The sequence below is a fragment of the Pseudochaenichthys georgianus genome, chromosome 22 (genome assembly GCF_902827115.2).
Source record: "Pseudochaenichthys georgianus chromosome 22, fPseGeo1.2, whole genome shotgun sequence".
Classification (NCBI taxonomy): domain Eukaryota; kingdom Metazoa; phylum Chordata; class Actinopteri; order Perciformes; family Channichthyidae; genus Pseudochaenichthys; species Pseudochaenichthys georgianus.
Window position 1 is genome coordinate 28,684,447 of NC_047524.1, and position 7,396 is coordinate 28,691,842.

The window sequence follows — 7,396 nt, forward strand, 5'->3', positions numbered from 1 at the left end:
CGGTGCCTAAAAGTGTCAGCCAACGGCTGCCCACTAGACAATATAATATGGGAGGATGAAATCCTCCTTAATGGCCATACATGCGAGCACACGGGACACACAGTGAAGATTGTTCTCTGCAATATCGTCCTAGTGCTAGGAGTCTAGTACTAGGAGCAGTAAATACAACGATATAGCGCTACTGGCAACCATACCATGCGTTTACCGGGAGCAGCAGCGAGAGCACTGCCCTCACCGGCTGAGTTAAATAATGAAGCTTAACCGTACATGCAAGGTGTTAGCCAAGCGGCTGCTGCTAACAATCAAGCAACCAAGTCAGAACACAATGTTAAGACCAGATAATTAGCTTCTAAGAAAGAGAACAGCCCGCATAGAACCGTGTCTGTTACAGTAGTAACCGCACATGCCGAGCACACAGCATCCGCCGTGAAGATGTTCTCTGCATATCATCCTAGTGCTAGGAGTCTAGTACTAGGAGCAGTAATACAACGATCTAGCGCTACTGCAATCAAACCCTATGCTACAGGGAGCGGGAGCACTGCCCTGAGTTAATAGTTAAGCTCAACAGCAAGGTGTTAGCCAAGCGGCTGCTGTTAACAATCAAGCGACCAAGTCAGAACACAAATGTTAAGACCAGATAATAGCTTCTAGAAAATAGAAAGTACTTACCTTACTTTCTGCATCTAAACGAAAAACGGGTTTAAAGTATGACACTCTTGGCTTTCCATACTAAATCGAATGAGGGACGCAGCCAAAGCTGGGACTCAAATGCTAATGATAGCTCGGGCACAACGCCACAAGCAGAACTTTCAAAAGAGCATAAGGTCAACTTTATGGGAGAGGAAGCGGGAACACTGTCGTCACCAGAAAGTCTAAGCCACAAACAATAAGACGGTAATCAGGACAACTTGGCTGGGAGCGGGTGTGGAAACACAGCCATCACCAGCAACAAGCTGACACAAACCTGTCTGTCGAGGCTCTGCACAGCCGGCGCAGCTCCTGGAGGACGCGTCTAACGACCCGTAGCCCCGACTGTCAGTCGCGAAGCTTCACGCGGCCAGCTGTTTGCAGAGAAATCCCTCAGATCAAACGTTCAAACCTGAACGCTGTAGGCTACGAAAACGTAGCCACGGTACCCTCGCACAGCGAGAAGATGAAAAAGGAACAGATCCTCTGACAATACCGGCTCTGATATAGCCGGTGTCATGTGGGTCACAGGTGACTTTGTTGTTATTGGTACTCGAGCTGCGCATGCGCGCGATGGACATATCCAGTGCTAAAGCACCGTAGGGACGAAATAGAACAAGTGGTTTCCTGAATAAGAGAAAATACATCATGTGAACTATTTTGGTTCCTAAATGACTCTATGGAGGATGATTGTGTTTCCTAAAAAGGTTATTTTCTGCAATAATCAAAATCCATTAGATATATCCCAGGCTTTTTGTTCAGTGGAACCAACTTCATTTAAGGGTCAAAAACAGGTCATCGCTGCAAAGGTGCCACTGCATCTGTTGACCTGTTGGTGACTTTTCTTAAAATACTTATGTGCAATGTAGTTAAATAGAAAACAAATTGTTTTTGTATCCCTTTTGCTTGTATGCTTGAGAAAAAGGGGAGGGAGAGACCAAGTAACGGAGGCTTCGAGATAATTAGGGTTAATAGGAGTTCAATTATTTACCAACCCCACTGACCGCAAAATCCGGCTGCATGGAGTTATCCTCATGTATCCTGACTGTGCCAGGATTAGTATGGTAGCTTTGTAGTGAGTTTTAATTACTGAAAAGCCAATACATCATATGGTCAAAATGTGTTATTAATAAATCAAATTGATTCCTGTTGGAAGGCACAATTGGGATTTACCTTGTTTTTGACTTTCTCAGACTCATTCACTATCTTCGGAGAGGGGTGAGTTGTGTTCGTAAAATAACTCAGTGAGATAATTCCTGATGACTGGGAAGATGTTTTGACATGCGCTGACCTCAGACACAAGAAGTGCATGGAAAGAGAGGAGTACAGTAACGGAGAATTCTAATGAAACCCTCTTTATTCATCACATCTTCATTCAACCCATCATAGTACAAGGATCAGTCCAGTCCATAGTCTAGTCCAGTGACTCCACTTCCTACTTAACTACCAAGTTCCTACACTCTGTGCTAGATGCTGACTGGTCTAACACAGTGGCTGCTTAAATATACGTAAAGCTTGAAAGTTAGGAAGTATTGTTTGTGTATTGTACTATCAATATGAGGGTTGGGCATTTATTTTGTTGTTCATGAATGTCACGGCTGTTGTCTTCCTGGTCATCTTAACTGTGTTACTCTGGGTTATATGTAAATGAGCTGTGCGGGTGACCTGACGTGATTGGCTGTCATCTCCTGGTCCGCCTCCTGAAGATTGCGATTGGAGCACGCTGGCCCGACACACCCCAATCGCAGCCCACAGCCGGCGCACACCTGCTGGAGATAACTACAAAGCCTGGGGACAGCTATCACTCGGGAGGCTCTGTTGCAATCAGACGCCTCACACATCTTGTTCCTGTGTGGACACATTAAGCTAGTAGAGTGTATTTGACTACTTCTGACCCGTGTTAGTGTTGTGTGTTAGAGGTGTTTAGTTATGTGTATAGAGTAGTATGTGGTGATATGTGTTTAGCGTAGCGTGTACTGTTATGTGTTTTAGAGTAGTGTGTTTTGTTACCCCTTGGTTAGCTGCATTTCCCCGCCTCCTCCGATTAGTGGTGATTGATTAGTGATTTCAGGTGTGTGATTAGGCTCACCTTTGGAGTCCTCTTTCTGTTATTTAGCGGGATACCTGCGCCCTTTTGGCTCCTTTGTTTGGCTTAGGCTATTTTTTGTTTTCATCTTGTTGGACACCTTCATTGGTGTGTGTTGTGTTCCTCTACCCTAAACATAACATAACAAATACATTATCTTGTTGGCTTCCCAACAAGATGAAAGGCAAGTGAGCGAAAAAAAGACAAGAGGCAAACATCAGTCGCGCAACAGTAAACACGAAAAAAAACAGATTGACAACGGTGTGAAAATTATTTTGCAAAAAGCGGCCTCTTTTTGTAATCCGTCATCAGTTGAATTTGCCTAGTCTTCACAGTTCTTCAGATGTTGAGGAAATGCAAACGAGGATATTGGTTCAAAATTAGACATGGATCTGAGTTGACTTTATGTGGTCCAATAGTATCTGCAAGCATTTATTTTGTATTACATTGAAATATATGTTAAAACACATTTTCTTTCAAAAGTTAATTATCTTTTTTATTTTTTCCAACCTTGAAGCTTTTTAATTGGCAACATGTTGTCGTGTTTACACTTACCAAATTATCTCTTTGGAACCTCGACCCTCTCTTTTATTGTTGCTATCTTTTTTTTAACATATGTATAGATGTCATACAGATTAACATATCAGCATTTCATACTTCAGTGAAGTGACTTCCTACATTTTAATTAGCTTATGCTATGGTGTGTCTTATTACCAAAGTGCAATTTATGAAGCATTTTGTTTTAGGGTAAACATATGAAGTGACTTATCCTAGGCTCATACCTTTCCAAAGCCACCTGAAGTTAGATAGGTGTCCGGCAAGGAGATGCTGTTTAGTAATGCCAATAAAATTATTCATATAACTCTGGTTGACCTTCGAGAAACGAAATCCAAAATCTAAATGTAACTTGATGTGTTAAGCCTTAGGCAATCTACTTTGATATCTGTCAAATAATGTGGTCAGAAAAATAAAGCCATCCAACCAACAAACAAACAATTCCTGAATCGATTTAAAGGGGCCCTATTGTAGTTTTTTGAGGTTGTCCCTTTCCTGTAGTTTGTTATATATGTTTTTGTGCATGCAAATGGTCTGTAAAATTTAAAATACCAAAGTTCCCTAGAGGGAGTTTCTCTGCCACACACTTCCTGAAACGCCTCCATTGGACTCCTTTGTTTACTTCTGGAACATCGTGACATCACTATGAAACACTTGTGCTTCTATTGGCTATAGCACTCCAACACATTGTACATGATAGGCTAAGGGGTGGGAAAACTCTGAGCGTTTGACCGATCACAACAGAGCCGGCCAGCCACAATGGATGGATGGTTGAATAATCTGTTTTTAACATTGATCAATCTTCTTTTTCCACTTTGTATAATCCATTTTGCCCACGCTCTTGGTTGTTGGACTTATATTGTGTTTGTTCATTGATGAGTTTCTTGAAGTGTGTCAGGCCCACACATCTTTTAAATCTGAGAGTTACCTCATTAGTAAAACAGCTTGAAAAGCACATGCGGGGAAGTCTGTGTTTGCGTGTAATGTATGAGGCACAGATTTCATTGAAATACTTCTATTCTTAAGTCAGTTTTAATGAAAAGGGTTGATTTCAATAGCTTGTCAGTCAGTTGGGTTCACGAAACATTAAAACGTTGTTTATGTAACCGCGGCCGTGCACACGGCCTAAGGTTTAGCTGTTCTACTGATCAAATTTGCCCTTTAACTCAAATGTATCAAACATCAAAATCTCCACAGATTCAATTAAAAAACACGATAGAGTTGGCAGTCAACAAAAAGGTTCAAGACAAGGATTTACACCCAAGATATTTAATAATAATGAATAATTCCTTACATTTATTATAGCACTTTTTCAATGACTCAAAGCGCTTTACATATACACACATTACACATATATCCTACATGCAATGGTCAGATACTGTGGACAATACCCACAGGAGCAAGTTCAGGTGAAGTGTCTTGCCCAAGGACACACCGGTTTTACAGACGCAGCAGCGGTGGGTTTCACCCCTTAATCCGATGATCATTGCACAGCGCACTGCGCCACACCGTCCATCTTCACGCCTCGAGGTCATTGAGGCGCTTTTACAAGTACACATTAGTATCATACATGTACTGTGGACAATACCCACAGGAGCAAATCCGGGTGAAGTGTCTTGCCCAAGGACACAACGGCCTGACGCAGTGGCGGCAGGAGCGGTTTCGAACTGGAGTTCCCAGCACCCCCCTTTGATCTGATGATCGGATGCACAGACCACTGCGCACCCGTCCCAAAACATTTACAAACAATACTTTAACCAGTAAAACAACAATTTATTTATTATGAATTCATCTTCTACACCAAGAATGCTATTTAAAATGGTATCCAGCCTATAAAAACTGACTAAATGAGTGCAGACAGTTACTGTTGGGAGGGGGAAGCAAGCAGGTCACATCTAAATATTACTCACCGCCACTCACACGTGCCCTGTACAGAACAGCAACTGAAAAGAAAGTGATATATTAAGAAAGGTGCAAAATCACACACACACACACTTAAGGGGCAGTGAAGTGCACGTGAGGGCCTAACACCCGCTGAATCACAACTTCCAAGGCTGCCGCTCACGTCAGGGGTGCTGGATCCCTCAACAAAACACACAAAACACAACAGTATATCAATTCATTGGATAAGATTCATACAGATAATACACTAATACTCCTGGGAGATTAGGAATTGGAGCAACAATGTAAACAAAAGCATCAAAAAACGAACTACTATAACAAACCAAAAATAAGGGAAACAAACAGTAAAACAAAACAGCAGTGACAGATTTATACAATCTATAAAAGAACAAAGCACATGTTACAGAAATGCCGCCATAAACATTAACTTTGTAAAAACCATGATCGCTCATACCTTATGTCTCTCGACGACGCAGCCCCTCACACACACAATACCGCTGGTCTTGTCACCGTCACCAACACACTCTCACTCCCTAAGCGTCCAATAGCGACGTTTGGTCAGTGTCCGTGGCGTCCAATTGTGACGCTCCGAGGCTCCTTCAGTCATAAAGGGACGCAAATAGCTTTCAACTGATTGCAATGTATTCCCATCTGCGTCGGGATTTGACGCTCATGGAAGCACGGCATTCTTTGTGTCGGCTGCCCTTAAAGGTAATGTGAGCGTCCATTCCCAGGAGTAAAGGATGGCAGAAGACACTACACTACCCAGAATCCCCAGCTATCGTTTGGACTACGCCATGTGCTCTGTTTGACAAACCCCGTGATAGTCCTCAAGCTCTGTGATTGGAGAGTGTGCTCCGAGGGTTAAGCCGAATCTCGAACAGCACTTAGAATGGGATTGAACCACGGCAGACTGTCCAAAACTGGATTTGAACGGGTCCACCGCGTCCCCCCTCCCCCCACCCCGTCCCCAGAACTACACATGCTGGCTATTCTGTTTCGCAACATGTTCTCTATGGCACGTCCTCTACTGGGAGTTGTAGTTTTAAAAGACGTTTTCGTATTTCCCATAATAAGAAGTTGCCAGTATTAAACTGTGTACATCCCTGGAGGTTTAAGGGGACAGGAAACACTCACATTTAAAACATATAATTATAATGGGTGAAAATTGCTTGTGCCCATTATGGCAGTATTAATATATATACCCACATGCCAGCCTAAGGTGAGAAGAGCTTTATTTAACAGCTGGTCTTATGTGTGTGACCCCTGTGATAACATTACATTACATTAATTGATAAGCCGAAACATGCACTTGTCAAGGTTCAGAGGCACATTTGCAAATATGGCAGTAGCCATCGATCAGCTTAAGATAAGATATACTTTATTGATCCCAAGTTGGAACATTTGCGTTACATCAGCATGTGGTAACAGTTAAATATGCAGTTGTGTTTATTTGAAAATCATTAGTATAATCACACCAATTCTGTGTTTTATATTCAACACTTCTGTGTTCTTTATTTATTGATTGTTCAATACTTGATAAGGCCGAGATGAAATATCTACATACATCTTATAAGAGTATAATACATTATGTATAAGGTCAGTTAAAAATAAGTGCTTCAACATAGTTACATTGCTGGAGGTATGCACAAATATTGATAGATGTATTGTAATGCACTATTGAGGAACCTGCAACCCGAGTTTTTCATTCAGTGCAGAACTACACCACAGTTGTGTAGGCCTATATGATATGTCAATAAACCTTAGAAAATCTTGAAAGGGATGTGTAAATAGTCATACATACAGTCTTTAATTAACTATTATAGAGAATAACGAGTAATGAATATACTTTATAGGGATCGTATAATATCTAATAATAGAAATAATTAAATTCAATAACATGCTTTAACAACCAGGTGTCCCTTTATATCAGCTGTGCACTTATGGTGTAAGATACAGCCTATCTACCAATTGGATCAAATATAAAAGTGAGCCGAATTAGTGTTGGATACTGCAAGGAGACGTATTGTGTGAAAATAAATGTAAGATGTTGTTTAATGGCTTGATATATTTATGATCCACGTCACGTTTCAGTTCCTCATGTTTGTCTTCTCATCAGGGCTCTATAAATAACAGAACTACGGCAGATATGTAATGCAGCCAAAC